At 41.0% G+C, this 18,780-nt stretch overlaps 1 protein-coding gene across 3 annotated transcripts in view; it reads left to right on the forward strand.

Moving 5' to 3' along the window:
- Dnajc6 (DnaJ heat shock protein family (Hsp40) member C6) overlaps positions 1–18,780 on the forward strand; it is a 152,984-nt gene that overhangs the window by 85,012 nt on the left and 49,192 nt on the right. The gene's annotated exons all lie outside the window — the stretch shown is intronic.

An 18,780-nucleotide genomic window follows, 5' to 3' on the forward strand; every position in this document is an offset into this window, starting at 1 on the left:
AACAGTAAAAGGGCAGGGGATTTAGAGCCAGACAGACCTGGATCATTTTCTGATCCTGTTGTTTGTTAGATATGTGACCTTTATCTAACTATTTAACTTTGCTGAGCCTCAATTTCCTCCTCTGTGGAATGGGTGTGAGAATATCCACCATAGCAGTTGTTGTGAGAATTAAATGTGATAACTTATATTCAAGCAATTGGCCTATAAAAGTTCTCAGCAAATGAAGCCCCTCTGTAGCCCTTCCCCCACCCCACCTGACTCCATTTAGGGCCTTGGTAAGGTCGTATGGCATAGGGCTGTGACTTTGTTATTACACTTCCCTATTCATCAGAAACAGACTTTGGATCACACCCTCAGAGATTATGATTCAGAAAAAAAGTCTAGAAATCTGTATTATTCAGTCGGCACACAGGCTGTCTGATGTAGTATCCTGGGTGCATCAGACAAAGGCTATCAGGAGTCAGACCTGATGCCCAGGAACCCCTTACACCTCTGTTTGTAGGCTGTTCACTAGGACAGGTTATATAACCTCTCTGAGCTTCATTTCTGTACTTGTAAAGTGGGACTGACTTGGCTTTTGTTGCAGGGTCTTTGCAAAGATAGAAGGAGATCATGTGTGTGAAACATCTCCCTTGGATCTAGTACAGAAGTGGAGCTCAGGGAAGTTTAGTTTCTCCCAGTGCCACCATCTTTGATTGTGTACAGTTATGCTATATGCAAATGGGCTTGTTGTAGACATCGAGTGGGGACTGATATCAGACAACGAAGGGCTGTATCACCCTCTTCCAATGTGTGTTAAGGTTCTGTATAAACCCCACTTCCTCCTTTTTTAAAAATTTCTTTTAAAAAATTTAATTTGTTATATATGACAACAGAATGCATTACGATTCATATTACACATATAGACACAGTTTTTCATATCTCTGGTTGTCTTCATACATGTACTTAAGGTAATGATGACCATCATATTCTACCATCTTTCCTACCCCTATGCCCCTTCTGTTCCCCTCCCTCCCCTTTTCTCCCTTGCCCTATCTAGAGTTCATTTAATCCCCTTCCTTCCTTTAAAGAAGGAAAACAAATTTAAATGCATCCTTAAAATGCATCTGCCCACCCACTCTTAACCATTCTTTCAGTTTTGCAGGGGACACATGTACTTAATGGAAAACCACCTGCTTTCAGGCATGCCTGTCATCCCCCTTTAACTGAGATACTCTTTTTGTGGTTGTCAGTGATTGTCTGTCTTTGAAATCTCAGAGTCTGTGAGCTCTGATCATGTTACTTGGGATCTAAAAGGCACCCAAGGAGGCCAGATGCTGCTAATGATTTATCGGCTCTTTCTGTTACAGTCTTCTCAAAGAAAGAAAGCTGTGACCCTGGGTTTGTTAGTGCTAATGTGCTTTTCTGTCTCAAAGGGACTTGACAATGGGGAGTTTTAAGAAATCTGTAGGATGGTTCTTTGGGGAAGATGGAGAACGCATTTGCAGTTTGGTTCTTTGGGCTTTTGTTCTTTCCCCCTCCTGGGCTTTGCTGCCCCTCTGGAATGTTTGTGCATGTGGCTGATGAACCTGAGATCAAAGTCTGAGCAGCTTCTGACCCTAAAGACTGTGCCTGTGGAGTGGGTGGGATGGGGTGGCAAGAAGAGGCTAATTTAGAAAAGAGCATCTTGAGCTGCCCCCCTGCTGTCTCTTTGTGAGTCTCAGGATCATAGCGGGACCCTGGTTTCCCTCTCCTGTCAAAGTCTTAGCAGGCAGTTTTCATTAATTTGTTCCCTTCTGGCAACTGATGCTTAGTATTTTCCCCTGCTGGGGGTCTGGTCTTAAAAATATCCTTAGATCATGCACAGAGCAGACATGAGGCCAGTGTCTGCTTTTCTGCTCTCCAGCAGAGCATTCGGGCTTGCCTATTTCCTTTTATGTTTTACACTCTTAGCAACTAATAAGAAGCAACAAAATGTCCTGAGAATTGTCCAGGGTTGGATTGTGCACATTGATTTTTGGTGTTGGGGGCTGCTGTGGACTGAATGTTTGGGTCTTCTCCCCTCCTCAGATGTATGTATTGGAACTTAAACCCCATTGTAATGGTGTTCAGAGGTGGGGCTTTTGGGAGCCAATTAGCTTCTGAGGGCAGAGCCATCATGAGTGTCCTTGAAAAAGACTCCAAAGAACTACTTGCTTGCCGCTCCACCGTGTGAGGTCACAGAGAAGAGGCACTGTTTAGAACCAGGAAATGGGCTTTGCCAGACTCTGAGTTGCTGACACCTTGGTCTTGGACTTCACAGCTTCTAGAACAGAGAGAAGTACATTCTGTTGTTTATAAGCCACATTGTTTGTGGTATTTTGTTATAGCAGCCCAAGCAGATTGACAGGTCCTCGGTTTGCTCATCTGTATAAAGGGGACAATAAAACTTACCTGGCAGCATGATTGTGAGGACCAAGTAAGATGATGGATGTAGACTTGTCGTTTGGTTCCCAGCCATCAGAAGGTGGTTCATAAATGACAGCCACTGCTGTTAGTATCTAGCTGCGGTTGAATGCAATTCATCCTGTGTATGTATGAAAATGTCACAAACCAATTATTTTGTACAGTTAATCCACACTAATAATAATTATAGTTTTAAAAAGTGAGTTGGAGCGCTTGTTTTCTTGACAGATTCAATTCAGTTCAATTAAGTGTCCTTTTTGATTGTTTACCGTGGTATGTGTTGTACTGGATGCTCAGTACGTATATAAATTAGGCACTGCTTCCTACTAAGCTTTTTTTTTTTTTTTTTGCCCATTCTCAATTAATTTTGTCTGGTGAGTTTCAACAAAAGTATCCTCACACCTTTTCTAATAATTCTAATGCCTTCATCTATTCCTTTGAAGGTTAGTTTGGCCTTCTAGTTTCTTGGGGTCTGAGGACCACGCACCTTCCCAGTCTCACTTCTCACCCTTTTCTGACACTCCATGTACTCCCAGTTCTGTGCGGAAGCACTGTGATATCTTGGTTCCAGTGTATACCACAGGCACGACCTTATCCACATTGCTCTTCATCCCAGGACAATCCCTCCTTTCCTCCTTTGTCATGCCCATTCTTCAGTGTTGGATGAGGATTGATACATGCATATAAATCTTTGTCCCCAAAGCAGACAGAAGCGTACAGGAAGACTGTAGGAAATAGAAGAGCCATTCTGAAATATGGATGGGCCACATGTCAAGTGGAGGCAGAAGCTGTCTTGAACTCAGGGAGGCCCTGGGTGTAACTGAATTTTCTATATGGCACTTGTGGTGTCATTTCCATTGCTGTGTGGGAGCTGCCTGTAGAAGAGAGGCCACACAGTTTCTTCCTCCAGTCTCCTTATGATGGCGATGGCCCCTCCGTGGCGTGACTTCAGGCTGTTCTGATGTTTGGGCAACCAGTTATACCAGGGAAGAAACCAGTTATCTGTCTCCCCAGCAGGACCCGGTATTTGGCTTAGCTGTCATTGGCACATTTCAGTTATCTTCATCTGGGTGAAGAAACTAGTCTCAGAAAAAATTAATTTAGCTGGCAGTGCTATGCCTAGAATTCAATTACGGCCATTATTCCCAATTGATGGACCTTCATGCCAAGATTGAGGTCATATCATTAATCTTGCTTTTATTTTAGGATTTCCACTGTCATGATTTACAGTGAAGCCCAGCCAATCTTGTCAAGACTATTGGAGCATAATTAAGTGAGAAAGACAGCCAGAGCAGCTAGTTAACAATTGGAATCAGGGAAGGACCCATTCTTTGCTTGGTAAGCTGGCTCCAGGCGGGATGGGGCCACATGGGAGGATTCCCATCTGAGGATCATTTCCTGGATACCTGTTCTCTGTACTGTTCAAATCCACATACAATGGAGATCTCTAGATGAGGGGAAGTTTTCTGAGTCCCAGGGGTGATCAGTTGTGAGTAATGTTCTAGTTAATTCAGGGCCATCACCTACACTCCTCCTCAACTTACCATTTACTAAGTTGTAAGTGTTGCAGACAGTGTGTTCTGATGAATGATGGATTTTATCTCTGTAAGGATTTATGAGGAAGGCAGCATAGCTTTCTTTTTGCAGAAGGTTATACAATAATTAATTGGCCTTTTTACTGAATTAATGGAAGGATATGGCATTTCAAGATTCATACCATTTCTCTGTCTCTTTTCCTTTCTTACTGTGTGTGTGTGTGGTTTTGTTTGTTTTTGTCCAGTAGGATCTCCTCCATGTTCCTGAGTGGGAATAAGAAGGTGGGTGTGCATAGGCAAACATTATTTATGATTGCCTTAGAGTAAGAGGTACTTATCTTTCATTATTATCTCATTTAAACTTCATCATGTACATGGAGGACATCATTTGATCCCCTTTTGCAATTGAGGAAACTGCACCTTAAGAGATAAATTGACCTCTCCACTATTACACAGGTAGTAAGGAAGAAGGGGGAGTGTCCTGAATCCTTCTCTGCTCGTACACAAATCGAGTTAGTTTAATCACATCATCTTCATATCAAATGCTTTTTCTCCTTTTCTGGTTCGCTAGAAGTGATAAATGTTGAGTTGAGACTTTGGGAAAAATAGCAGATGGGGGGTATTTTTTTGAGTGGAGGAGTCTGAAGCAGGGTAAGAACTGAGTTTCTACTACCTGGTAGATAGGCTGTGCCTTTGGTCTTGAGTTTTAACCCATAGCTGCTGTGTGTGGACTCAGTGAGTCTACCCAGCTCAGAACCAGCCCTGTCACTGACTTTGAATTTACTTGGTAGTCAGTTTTTCCATGCTGCAGGGAAGTAGCCAGACATTTGTGAGACTGTCTCCACAAGCAGAAGCTAGGTCTACAAATAGCGATGTGGTTTTTCTCTTGAGGTCAGTGAAACAAAGGAATAATAGAATCTCTTTGTACTCAGGGAGCAGATTTTTCTGCAAATGCTTACTGTAGGGTTTTTTTTTTTTTTTAAATCTAGTCTTGGGGCTCGTTTGCAGAGTATTTCACTCCCTGTTTAGTTAGCTTTTAGTTGTGTCCACACTGAGTCTGCTTAGCTTCATTGAGCCCTCTCATGCTTGGCCTGACTTACTACAGAGACTGCTTGCCAGTCTCTGAAGTACATTTATCTAGTAATTAGATACTGAAGGACTGCCTTGGAATTTCCTTCAGGTACCCTGGGACAGAATTCTGACTTTTGAATTATGCCCTAAAGGATGTGCTTTCCCTGGGTATACAGCTCCGTGTCTAAGGCAAATGGCTTCTTGGAAATTCTCTGATACACATTTTTTCTTCTTCTTCTTCTTCCTTTCTTTCTGCCTTCTTTCCTTTCTTCCTCCCTTCTTCTTCTCTTTCTCTCTCTTTTTTTCCTTCCTTCTCTTTTTCTTTCCCCCTCTCTCTCTTTTTTTCTTTCTCTTCTTTTCTTTCATTATTGGTTATGTCAGTGTGAGGACCAAATCCTGTAGGCAGTTACACAGAGAGTTTGGTAAAAGGTTTATATTCTTTGAAGCCTTCTGGTATCTGAGGACCACTCACGTAGTTTTATCCTTCATCCCAACACACCCTCTTCATTGTCTCAGTACCCCAGGAGATAGCATGATGTCCTGGTTCCAGGGTGTACTGTAGCCTGTGCCTTGACACATGACTTGCCATCCCAGAGCCTCCCTCTGTCCCCATAGGCTTAGTGGAGACCAGAACACCTACGTTTCATTGTTGGGTGAGCTTAGCACCGTCCCTGGTAGATTTGTAAGTGATGCTTGCGTTATGATCCTTTTCATTTTTATGTAGTTCCTTGATTGGTGTTTTATTGACCTTTACTTGCTGTCCTGGCTTATGCTAAATGTTCTTTAGCCCATTTCCACGAGAACTGTGATTCAGATATCTCTTCTTTTGTAAATCCCTTCTTTCAGCAACCTGCACCCCCACCCAAGGTGGGAACAAACCCCTGTGAACCCCTATTCAAGCCCATAGCTTATAATATTTGCAGAGTCTAATGAACCAAAATCCTCTAATAATTATGATGAAGCCCTATGAAAGATGTTAGCAAAAAATATATAATGATTTTTTTAACACTAATCTTTACTATTAAGTGGAAAAGTGGCATGACCTGAACTGTACAGTACAATCTTATTTCTGTGTATAAGGGCTCAGAACATAAAATGTATATGTGTGAGTGTACACAAAAATTGCCAGGAAATACAGTTTCCAAAATGTCAACAGTGGGTTTTCAAGTAAAAAAGTTAGAATTTACATCTCTGTCTTGTACCTCCTTTCATCCTTCTCATCCCCTCCTCTTAACCTCATTATCTCCCTCCCTCTCTCACTCTCATACACACAAACATATACACGTGTGCACATGTGCTCACACACAAATGAAAATTTTCCCAATCAGTTGCACTTCTAGTTCCAAAATTTCAGGATTCTTTATTACATATTTTAGTTGATCCTCCTTCCAGCTCAGTGACATATAGGTTATAAACGAAGTTTTCACCCTGACTTTTCTCAAGTAATTGCACCCAGGGTCATGGCAAGGTAGACAGCATTAGGGGACCAAGAACAATATTTTCTGGTGATTCATATGTTTGTTTTATCTCCCCTGTCTAGACTATAGTCGAGGTTATGGCAAAGGGAACATAGCCTTTGGAGTTAGAGCTGTATTCGTTTCCATGCTCTGCAGGTGACTTGCAAGCTGGGTGACTTGAGCCTTGGTTTCCTCATGTGCCTTCAGATATTCAGTGAGTCTGGGTTCACACCCAGAAATGTGCATTTTTTTTAACCTTTTAAAATTGTTGAGACTTATTTTATGGCCTTGGCATATGTAAGTAAGCATTTGATAAGAATGTATGTTCTTAAATTGTTGGTTGCTGTATCTATGCATTTCAATTAGGACTTATGTAGTTGATACTTAACTATGGTTTGAATGTGTGACCCCTCCAAAACTCATGTTCAAAGTTAATCTCCATTGTGGTGGTAATACTAAGATGTGGAGCTTTGGGGGAAGTGATTAGGCTATGAGGGCTCTGCCCTGGTGATTGGATTAATGTCTTATGGAAGGGCTTGAGGGGTGAGTTTGGTGCTTCTGCTCTTCTGCCATGTGAGGATAATGCATCCGTCTGTCTCTGCTTCTGTCCCTTCTGCCATGTTAGGACCCCTAGACTGCACCATGTATGAGGAATGGGCCTTCACCTGATACCGAACCTGTCAGTTCTTTGATCTTGAACTTCCTAGCCTCCATATCTCTGAGAAATAAATTTGTATTATTTATAAATTACCCAGTCTTGGGCATTTTGTTCTGATGACACAATCAGACTAAGACAATATTATTGTTTAAGTACTCCATGTGCACTTACTAATGTTTTGTTTACTTGTTCTCTCAGTTACTGAGAGAGGTTTAAAAATCTACATCTGTGTGAACATGGATGCATCTTCTTTAATCTTATTGTTCTGTGCATTTCTGCTTTATGTATTTTGAAGCTGTGTTTTTAGGCACATACATATTTTTAGGTTGTTGTAGCTTTGGAAAGATTATTATTATGAAACATTCCTCTTTATTTCTGGAGTATTCCTTGTCTTGAAATTAATTTGTCTGATATAATTGTAGACATATCTGCTTTCTTTTGTTTACTGTTTTGCATGATTAATCTTTTCTTTTCCTTTTAGTGTCCACCGTCTATGACTTTATAATTAAAATGCATCCCTTGTAAATAATATATAGTTTGTCTTGCTTTTATCCAGTCTGACAGTCTTTGCTTTTTAATAATAGTGTTTAGTCCATTTACATTTAATTATTAATATGGTTGGGATAAATGTAATGTCTTGTTATTTGTTTCTAATTGTTTCTTCTATTTTTGTTTCTCTTCCTTTTCAGCTTTATTAGGATTAATCATAAATTTTTAATATGAAATTTTAACTTTTCTGTTAACTTTTTGGCTGTGTCTTTCTTTTTTCTTTTTTTGGTATGTAGTTATTTTATTGATTTCAATATGCATTCTTTTACTAATCTATAGGTACTCGAAATGAAAAAAAAATTGTAACAGTGGAATTTGATTTACCCTCTTCCCATCTTTGATGCTATTTTGACTATATTTTACGTCTACATAATAACCTTATAATACAGTGTTTCTATTTTTGCCTGAGACAGTTGTCTTTGAAATAAGAGAGAAAAAAGAAAATTGTTTTTTATATTTACCCACATATTTACCATGTATATTCTTTCCATTCTTTCCTGTATATTGAAGTCTCCATCTAGAAACATTTTCCTTATGCCAAAAGAACTTAAGCATTTCTTGTAGTGCAGGCCAGCTGCTAACAAATTCTCTCATTTTTGTTTCTTTAAAGGATTTCCTTTTTTTTTTCTGTCAGCACTCTAAACGTCTTTGTATTGCTTTTTGACCTTAGCTGCCTCTGATAAGTTCAGCCATCATTCACATTGTTGTCATTGGCATGTAATGTGTCTTTTTTTTCTATCTGCTACTAAGATTCCCTAAGGTGGTTCTTTGTGTATTTATCTTCCTCGGGGTGTGCTGAGTTACTTGTATCTATCACAGTAGTTCTTAACTAGGGACAGTTGAGCTCTTCTAAGAATTATTTGGCAATATCTGGAGATATTTTTTGCCTGTCTCCTGCGGGGTTGAGGAAGATACTATTAGAATATAGTTACTAGAGGTCACTCATGCTGCTAAATATTCAACAACCTCCATGACAGCCCCCACAACAAATAATCATCAGCCCACAATGTCAGTAGTGCCAAGTTCTGCCGTTGGGAAAACCTTATCTTATTTTATGTTATTTTGCAGTGCTAGGAATTGAACCCAGCACCTCACACATGCTAGATAAACACTCTACCATGGAGCTACGCATTCAGTCCTGAGAAATTTTAGAACAAAATATTTTGTTCCATCCCTTTTCTTCTCCTTTCCTTCTTGTGCTTTACTTACTTGATGTCTCACAGGTTACTGAGATTCTATTTTTTTCAATTTTTTTTTTCTCTGTTGTTTAGGTTAGAAATTTTTGATGGCTCTATTTCCAAGTTCACTAACATTTTCTTTTGTGGCTTCTAATCTCTTAAGATCAGTTAGCAAAATTTCATTTCAGATGTTATACTTTTTAATTCTTGATATTTTTTTTCCTTTACATTCTTTGTTATTAACTCACTGAGACTACTTTTTCTTTGCATCTTTGAAGATATTTTGGAGCTGTAAAATTCATGTCTGCTAATTTCAATATCAATTTCTATTGTCAATTTCCCCTGTGTCTTTACTTCTCCAGTTTTTTTATTTTTAATTTTTTAAATTGTATGAGAGACATTGTGGTGATACTTTTGTAAGAAGTCTGGATTGTCCTTTTCCTTTAAAGCTCATTGAATTTTATTCTGGAAGACAGTTAAGTTACGGGCACATCCTCTGCTCCTGTCAGGATTGTTTCATTCTTTGTTAAAGTGGGCCTATTGTGGTTTTAAACTTAGTGCCGGCATAAGGCCTTTACCTTAGGCTGCCATCCTTATTCCTAGTGTGGATATGGTCTTTCTGATGTGGAAATTCTGGAATACAGCTGTGTACCTTTGTTCTACAGTACTGATTTGGTTCTCGGCCCTCCAGCAGGCAGTCTCTCCTGGGCCTTTATGAAGTCTCACTTTGTATATTCACAGCCTAGACCTCAGCCAAGGACAAGGTGACTTTCCTTGCAGACTTCTGCTTCCTTCCCCTTTTCCTCCCCACCTCCATCTCCCACACTGTTCTACTCTTTATTTATTTATTTTTTTATATAGCCTCACACAGCCCAGCTTCTCAGCAGCTTTTGTATCTTTAATCCCTGGCTCTGCAGCTCAGCAAGACCACTGTTCTGCTTAGGCCCTAACTCCCTTTATGTAGCAGGCAGAGAGTTGGGCTGCTGTGAACTCCTCTGTGTGTTTCCCTTCTTTCAAAAGCCCCAGTCCTTTTGGTCTAAAACAGATATTTCATATAACTTATCCGGTTTATCACAGGAGGTCAAATCCAATTCTATTTACTGTATCATAGGCAGAAATGGAAATCAGGAATTCATGTTTTAGGTAAGGATCCCAGATGAAGGGTCACATTTAAAATACTGATAGAAGCTGTTTTGTGTTCAAAGTCATCCTTGCTTTGTGAGGGATGGTGAGAGGATCCCTACTTTCCAGGAGGTCTAGGTATGTTACATTTAATGAGAAATAGAGGACTCTCTTCTGATTTGGTTCTTGGTGTGAGATCCCTTTGAGCCTAATGTATGCGTGTGTAATTGCTACAGTGCTGTATTGTACTCTGTCTTTTCACTGTCTTGGGTACAGATGGGATGCTGCCTCACAGCAGACTCATATATACTGCAAGAATTAATAATGTATGTGCATGTGTGATAGACATATATTTGTCAACATTTATTAAATATTTACATTTTAGATATGTAGTTGATTTCATGTTAATTTTAAATATCAATATATTTTTTAAAAAATTAATTATAGTAATGATCTGGGTAATCATTTTATCTTCCTGGTGTATCTTTTGAGACACAGAGGACATTGCTAATATCCCATCATATATTAGGCTGTGACAAGTCTGAGTTGCTTCCTTTCAGGTTGAAGGAGGATGTTCACTTCTATGACTCTATGTACCTGACTCTGCCTGATGAAATGGAAAAATCACGGGCCTTCTTTTTATCTCTTTGGTGAGCAGGCTCAATAGATTCTGGAAGAATCACTGCTGATATCAGAAATTCAAAGTGTAAGAAATAGTGAAAGCATCTGCTTACGGTTAGGCAAAGGCCAGTTCCCTGCCAAGGTCCATATGCTCAGTCCTCCATTCCATCTCTACCATCTTCTCTCTGGGTCCTGCTTTGTATAATAGTCCAGTTACACATACATTTATTGAGTGCTTACTGTGTTCTCGGAACAGTGTTAAGGCCTTTGGGGTTAGGACACAGCTAGAAACATGTTCCCTATTATTCAAGGGACCCAGGATCAGTGAGGTTGAGGGGGAACTGATACATTTGCAAGTAATTTTAATATTGATCAGACTGCTCTGAGTCTTGGGGTGGAGGTACAGAGTGAGGTAGAAGTGTGGGAGCATGAGAGATAAAGTCCCTCATGAAAGAAGGCAGGATGGAGAGGTGGAAACGAGCAGAGGCCTTGTAACCAGTAAACCCTAGGTTCATTCTCATTTGGTCATTACCATTACTAAAGTTAACCAAGGCTCAGCTTTCCTTAGTGAGATTCTCACCTGCTGCTGTGCATAGCACGAGGGTCCAGGTTAGTCGTCTATGGAAACTACTTAGCCGTGTGCCTAGTCTAGAATATTTGTTTAATAGAAGGCCTTTATATAGTGATCATAGTGTCAAAGAGATTTAGAACTGGAGGGAACTTAGGGAATCATCTAATTCATTCCCAAATTTTTGTATTTTTTTTTTGAGTCCTTGATTATGTCATTCTCCCGTGGCTACATAGCATGATAAACGTCTGGGGATACAGACCCATAATCAGGTGCTATTCCAGCAAAGACCTAAAAAACGAGTGCAGAAATGGTGTACGTGCTGATATTATGGAATCTGCAATGATAATAAAATAATTGAAACTGGTATGATAATATACATGACATAAAATATTCCTTTTTTATAAACAAAAGTATATGCACATATTAAAATTATTTACCAGATGATAACTTACAACACAAGTTATATATCACTCTAATTTCCAAGTTTTTTGCTGATTTTGGAAGGTTTCTTTTCACTAGCTAAATGACCTCCACTGTTTGGTGTAGGAAATAGTAGCAGACCCTTGCATCAACTTCCCTATTAAATTGATTATCATATTAGTCAAGGTTCTTTAGAGGAACAGAGCAACAGGGTAAGTATATGTGTGATTATTAAAGGGGTTTATCAGATTGGCTAACATGATTAGAAGGTGGGTAGCCCCACAATGGCCCTCTGTTGGCTGGAGAGCTGGAGAAACCAGTAACAGCTCAGTTCAGGAAGCTGGAGCCGCGAACAAAAGGGACCATGATGCAGCCCCCATCCGAAACTGAAGGCCTAGAAACTCCCTGGAGGGTCACTGGTGAGAGTCCATGTTGGAAGGCTGAAGGTGTTCCATGCCTATGGACCGCGGCGGCAGCAATAGATGCACCTGCCCAAGAGTGGAGCTTGCATCCCTCACGGTTTTCTTCTTCTGTCTTTTGTTCCAACCAGTCCCCAGTCTATTGGACAGTGCCCCCCATGTTCAGGGAGGGGTTACATTGTCATGTTGCCATCCTGCATCCCAATCATCTCTGGAAATACCCTGGAAACATAGACCCATTCAGAAATCTCTTAATTCTAGGTGTTTCGAATTAATTTGATAATCAAGATTAACCATCTCAGTCACTGTAAAGACCCTGGCACCTTGTTTTAGACCACGGAGGGCTGGGCCTGCTGTTGGCTTGTAAGAGATATGATACACTTGGCTGCCTGTGCTTCCTATGTGGCCTGGGCCCAAAAATCCTGAATCATTGGCCCCAGCTGCCCTAGGCCTCTGCCTGCCAGTACCAGGCTTCTCTGCAGCTGCTGGTGGATGCTGCACAAGCCCCGGCTACTGCCCCTTTGGTCTGTTGAGCAGTTGCCAGACCTGTCCAGGGCTGCTGCTGTGCAATGTGACTTGTCATTTTAATAGCTCTATTATATGCCAGATAGTCCAGAAGTATTGCAGTATTTCAAGATTGAGCACCACTGAATCTGTGAGAACCTGAAGATAAGTTCTGCTGAGAGCTCATGATAGGTCCCCACACCATCCACCAGATCACTTCAGGATGGAAGGGGGTAATCTAAGAGCTGTAGAAAGGTCCACTTCTGTTCACATTCATGGTTCTGAACTCCCCGTGTGCAAGGTTTCATTGTGCTGTGGCTGGAAGCTCCAGGAAGAGATTCCTCCCTTGTTTTCATCTCTGATCTGTCTTAACCCTTCACTAGGCCTTAACCTTTGGGCTGAGGCTACTTGACTTTGCTGCAAGCAACATTTTCATTGTTTTGTCTTTTTCCATACCCCCAGTTACCTGTTTTTTGTTAATTGCTCACAGTATGTCAGACATTATGCTGAATGTTAACAGAACTGTCTCTTATAGATCCTCCCCCATTCCTTTGCGATATTGTATCAGTGTTTTCATTCTACAGATAAGGACATCTAGATTTTGACAAGTTACTTAGCTTCTCCACACTGTACATCCAGCTAGTAGCAGTAATGGGATCCAAACCAGTTCTGGCTGATGTAAAGCCCATGTTAACAGTGATGACTTTGTTTAATGTCATTGTGGTTTAGATGTGGTGTCCCCCAAAAGCTCACATGGAAGACAATGCAAGAAGGTTTGGAGGAGAAATGATTGGGTTCTAGCCTTAACCTAATCAATCAGTGGATTAATCCCTGAGGGGATTAACTGAGTGGTAACTGGAGGCAGGTGGGGTGTGGCTGGATAAAGTGGTTCATTGGGGCATGGCTATAGGGTATACTTTGTATCTGGAGAGTAGAGTCTCCTCTCTCTCTTCTTCTTAATCATCATGTGAGCTGCTTCTCTCTGCCACACTCCCCCATCATGATGTTCAGCCTCCCCTGGAGCCCTGAGGAGTGGAGCCAGTCTTCTGTGGACTAAGACCTCTGAAACTGTGAGCCTTCAATAGACTATTCCTCCTTTAAAATTGGTCTGATCAGATCTTTTAGTCAAAGCGGTGAGAAAGCTGACTAAAACAAATGTTTAACCTCTTGTTTGGCACAGAAAGTGTCCCAAAAATTATTTTGGCTTAATTGATTCTTTGTGAAATTTTTATTCTAGTTGAACTCCTGGGCAACCTGAGGTAGGCAAACTATGGACTAATTTACCATGAGAGCTGAATTTCTAAGAATTAAAATTAAAATTCTTAATCATTTGAAAACATCTCATTACTTACAAATCATATTGTGCATGGTCTCATTTGATCCTGTTGATGATATGAAGCATGTAGCAAAGTTTTTGTTAATAGTTTCAGTTTATGGGGGTGGTGTAAGGAAGAGGCCCAGAGCCCAGAGGAGTATAATGATAACTTCAAGATCACACAGTTTATTGGGGGTGGGGGTACAAGGGATGAACTCAGAGGTACTGAACCTCTGAGCCACATACTTGCCCTATTTTTTGTATTTTTATTAGGGACAGGGTCTCACTGGGTTGCTTAGCACCTCACTTTTGCTGAGGCTGGCTTTGTAGTGACGATCCTCCTTCCTCAGTTTCCTGAACTGCTGGGATTACAGGCGTGCAACACTGTGTCCGGTAGCAATGGCATTTTCTTAGGGCAGGAGCTAATGGTGCTCCTCTGCAGAGTCACTTTAGTTTTCAGGATATCTGTCCTACAGTTGTCAACCTTGTTGATGCAGGAGGGGACACTTGTAGTAGCAATTGTGACACTTAACCCCAGAAGGTAAAGCCCACTGGTGAAAAGAAACTTGAACACTACTAGATCTTAATGCCAACATTCAGTTTATCAGTCATTCCTCAAGCAGGCTGATCCTGAGAATAACAAGAGCTACTAGAACTAGGTGACAAAGACTTTCTGGAAAGAGGAAAGGGTAGTGTTCTATGGAAGAGTCTTTGTGGAGGCCCAGGGGGCCTGCTGAGGAAGGTCAATGTCCTCCAAACTGCAATAATTGCCAAGAGTCCTCTGCCATGGTTTCCTGTCTTTGACCTGCTGGATTATCTTGAATATTTACATTAGAGCCGAGTGAGATACCACCATGGTGAAGCCAGCTCTCAGGTCTTAGGGTGAGTCAAGTACAGAAGGATATTCCTGGCTAGCCCTGAGCCTTCTTGGAGATGCAGAGCCCCAAAAGCTGATGGAGGGCTGATGGGCAGTGTTTGGCTGCCTCTCCCAGCCCTGGCTGAGAAACTGTTGTATAACTGTGAGCTCCGATGAGTCACACTCGAGGAAGGAGGTCTCCACAGCTGTCGAGGAAGGACAGAATGAACTTGAATAGCAGAGCATTCAACTTTGTCTTTATTTTATATAGCATATTTTTAATTATAAAACTAACCATGTAAGTTGTAGGAAATTTAAAAAATGTAACCATATAAACAAAAGTCACTCATTTTCCCAGATATCATTAGATATAATTGCTGTAACTAATTTGGAAATGTAGTGGATCAAAGCCTGGAATCTGGAGCAACCTGGCTACAAATCCTGGCTTACCAACTGTGGAACCTCGGGCGAGTCCCCGGGGTGTCTTTACTTCTGTTTCCTCCTGTGATTGTGGAGAGCAACAGGGCTACCTTCACAGAGTGGTTGTGATGATTAAGTGGTGATTGTCTATGAAGAATTTAGATCAGTGCCTGGTTCATAGTAGGCATTCAGTAAATTAGAGTTATTATTATTATTTTATGTTTACTCTGACTTTTTTTTAAAGAGAGAGAGAGAGAGAATTTTTTTAATATTTATTTTTTAGTTTTTGGTAGATACAACATCTTTATTTTATTTTTATGTGGTGCTGAGGATCGAACCCAGCACCCCGTGCATGCCAGGCGAGCGCGCTACCGCTTGAGCCACATCCCCAGCCCTACACTGACTTTTGAATTCTTTGTCTAAACACAAATGTTTTTCTTTCACAAAACTGAGATTGTATTGTGTGTAATGTTTTGTGTTCTGCTCATTCTCCACTTTACCCTTTGTCATAAGTGTCTGTATTCTTCTATAAAGTGCCTTGAATAGCTAATGACATATATATATATTCAATAGTTAATTATAAATATATTATTACATGAAATTATTAGAAATACTTGACCAATTTCCTAATTATTGGAAAATACATGATTTGTATTTCTCTGATTTCTATTTTTTGCCATTCCAAACAGCACTTCAGTGAATATCTTCTTTTCCCCCCAAATCTTTGCATACCAACATTCTTTTTTAAATATGTTTTTAGTTGTCAGTGGACTTTTATTTTATTTATTTATGTGAAGTACTGAGACTCGAACCTAGTACCTCACACAGGGTAGGCAAGCGCTCTACCACTGAGCCACAACCCCAACCTTCTTTTGATGATAGTACCCTATGGAGGTGTATCCCAGGTGCCCACTGCAGGAGGAGGGGAAGTGCTTGGGGAGGAGCTGCACCATGAGCTGGGAAGCCTTCCTCAGCATTTCCCTGGCTCTGCCATGGGACTTCTCAGTATCTCACTGATGATGGCCAACAAGTGAATAAAATGTGTATGGGGAGCAGCCACATCAACTTTCCTCTCTTTCTAGTCACAATAAGGAGGTAAGACCAGCCTCAACATTTGTGCTGGTTCTCTGAAAGATCGCTTTTCCAAATAATTATTGAATTACCTCAAGCCATTTTGGAATGAAGCTTGATATTAATAAGTGACCTAAAGTCCAGCAGGAGGGGGAAATTCTCTCCCAGGAAACACCAGTTTTGTGAATAAGAACCCATCAGGTGATACATGTGGTGGGGTCCTATAAGTTGGAAGAGGGAGGGTGCTATGTCCCATCTCCTAAGTACTAGGCATCCCAACAAAAATTGGCTTATTGCATCCTTGGGAATGACATGGGAAAGAGTGCACTTCTCTGATGCTAGTTTTCTGTGGGCTTCAATTTTCAAATATCAAGATATCATGGAACATGAATCTGCTTGAGGTCCGAGAGGTAGAGACCTGGACCTTTCTTTTTGGATGTCATTCTTTTTGTTCAGCTCTGTCCTCCCACCCCATCTCTCTTAGATCTGTAGATCCTGCGGGAGCTTTTGGTGACCCTATCCAGTGTTCTTCCTGCTGGCAACCATTTTAGCCAAGGTGTCAAACTTAGCATTCCTAAGGATGCAAGGATTTTGTACAATTTGGGCAGAGGTTGGAAAACTTTTGTAAAGGACGACATAGTAAATACTTCAGACTTTATGGGCCACAGGCTTGTGTCTCAACTACTCAGCTCTGCCCTGGCAGCACCAAAGCAGCCATCATCGGTATATAAACACCTAAGGGGAGCTGTGTTGTTCATTCATTCGGTTTTGTGGATCCGGTGATGGAACCCAGGCCCTCAGACAGGCCAGGCAAGTGCTCCACCACTGACCACGCCCCCAGCCCTGCATTCTAATGAAGTTTACCTTTAGATGTTGAAATTCAATCTTCATGAAATCATCACATTATGAAACATTGTTCTTCCTTCAACTTTTTCAGTCATTTAAAGATGTCAAAGCCATGTTATTTCACAGATAGTACAAAAACAGACAAGGAACTGGATTTGGCTATCAGGCTTGTTAACCCTTGATCTGCTGTTGGCATTGTTTTCTTCTAAATGTCACTTTCTGACTGCATCGTTTCCCTCATTGTCATCTCGGGCTTTGAAACTCCTTGGCTCCTTCTCTGGACCAGCTGAAGCTAACTTATCCTTGCAGAATCTGTGCTTTCAGCACTCAGTAGCTCCTTGGGGTGTGGGGGGGGAAGCAGAATACCAGCTTAAAGGAACCAGTAGGGCAAAGAAAATGGCACTCCCCTTCTTTCTTTTCGTGTGTTGGTTGGTGTGACATATTTTGGGCATATGAGGGTTACAGATGGGTTCTGGCAGGTTATTCTGGTTTCTTCGGCTTCCCAAGGTTCTAATGAGCAGAGCGTGTAGCCTGAATGATGCTGAGAGTCTCATTTTTAGATAATCAAGGACATTTTTATCTTTTAATAGGTTGTGGCCTTAAAGTTATGTCCCAGCATAAAACTGAGAGTCAGAGAGATTTGTAGGCAACTTCATGTCATCTCTTAGAACAACCATGTGTCAGAAGGATGTTCAGGCTGAAGTGGGAATTTGGGGTGGAAATGGGGGAATTATAATTTTTTTTATTGCTGCCCTATCCTCACTGTGTTTAAAATGAGAATGGTAGATTTTTTGCATGGGGATGTGTTTAAAGAAAACTAATGTGCCCTATTTCATAGGGAACCTTCTCATACTAATCTGTGGAGTTGTGGTTTGGACCAGTTCCTGGCATTTTATCAAGGGCAGAGAAGCAGAGGCTCAGGCCTCCCAGTAATGAGATTGGGTTAGTCTGACAGATGCAGTGATTTATGAGGGCGCTTGTTGCGGGGACATCTGCTGCTGAAAGGAGCCAGAGGAAAGGAAGAGTTGCGGGGACATCTGCTGCTGAAAGGAGCCAGAGGAAAGGAAGAGAGCAAGGAATAGGAGAGGGGCACTTGTGTATCATGCAGATAGGGACCATCCTGACGGCAGCTGTTAGGATCACAAGCTGATGTGTAGCTGTAGAACAGTGGGAAACGGTTGATTAGCATACGCTTCAAAATTGCACAGAGCTGGGTTTGAATTGTGGGCTCTTTTACTTGTTAGTTGAGATCTTAGATGAGCTATATCCTTTCTTTGAGCCTTCATTTCTTCATCTGTAAAGTTCACTATGTGAACTGCACCATCATAAAGGGCTGGGCAGAGGGGCTGGGGTTGTGGCTCAGCGGTAGAGTGCTCGCCTAGCATATGTGAGGCGCTGGGTTCATACCACATAAAAATAAATAAATAAAAATAAAGGTATTATGTCCAACTACAACTAAAAATATTAAAAATAAAAAAAAAGGGCTGAGCAGAACTCATGTTGCATAGGAAAGCTCAGTAAGCAGTGGACATTGGTGATGTTGGTCCCTGTAGCCATTCATTTGTTTCTTCAAAATTTCTAATAGAGATTCATTTTCAAAAAGCTGCCTAATGAAAATTTAGGTTTTAAAGGCTCTTTTGATTTAAGAACATGACAGTCAACATGTGCTTAGAGGTATATGTACGAACATCTAAATGGCATCTAGGAATTGAAAAAGCACCTGAAGTATGATTTAGAAAACAG

Source organism: Marmota flaviventris, chromosome 10 (assembly GCF_047511675.1).
Source record: "Marmota flaviventris isolate mMarFla1 chromosome 10, mMarFla1.hap1, whole genome shotgun sequence".
NCBI classification, from domain to species: domain Eukaryota; kingdom Metazoa; phylum Chordata; class Mammalia; order Rodentia; family Sciuridae; genus Marmota; species Marmota flaviventris.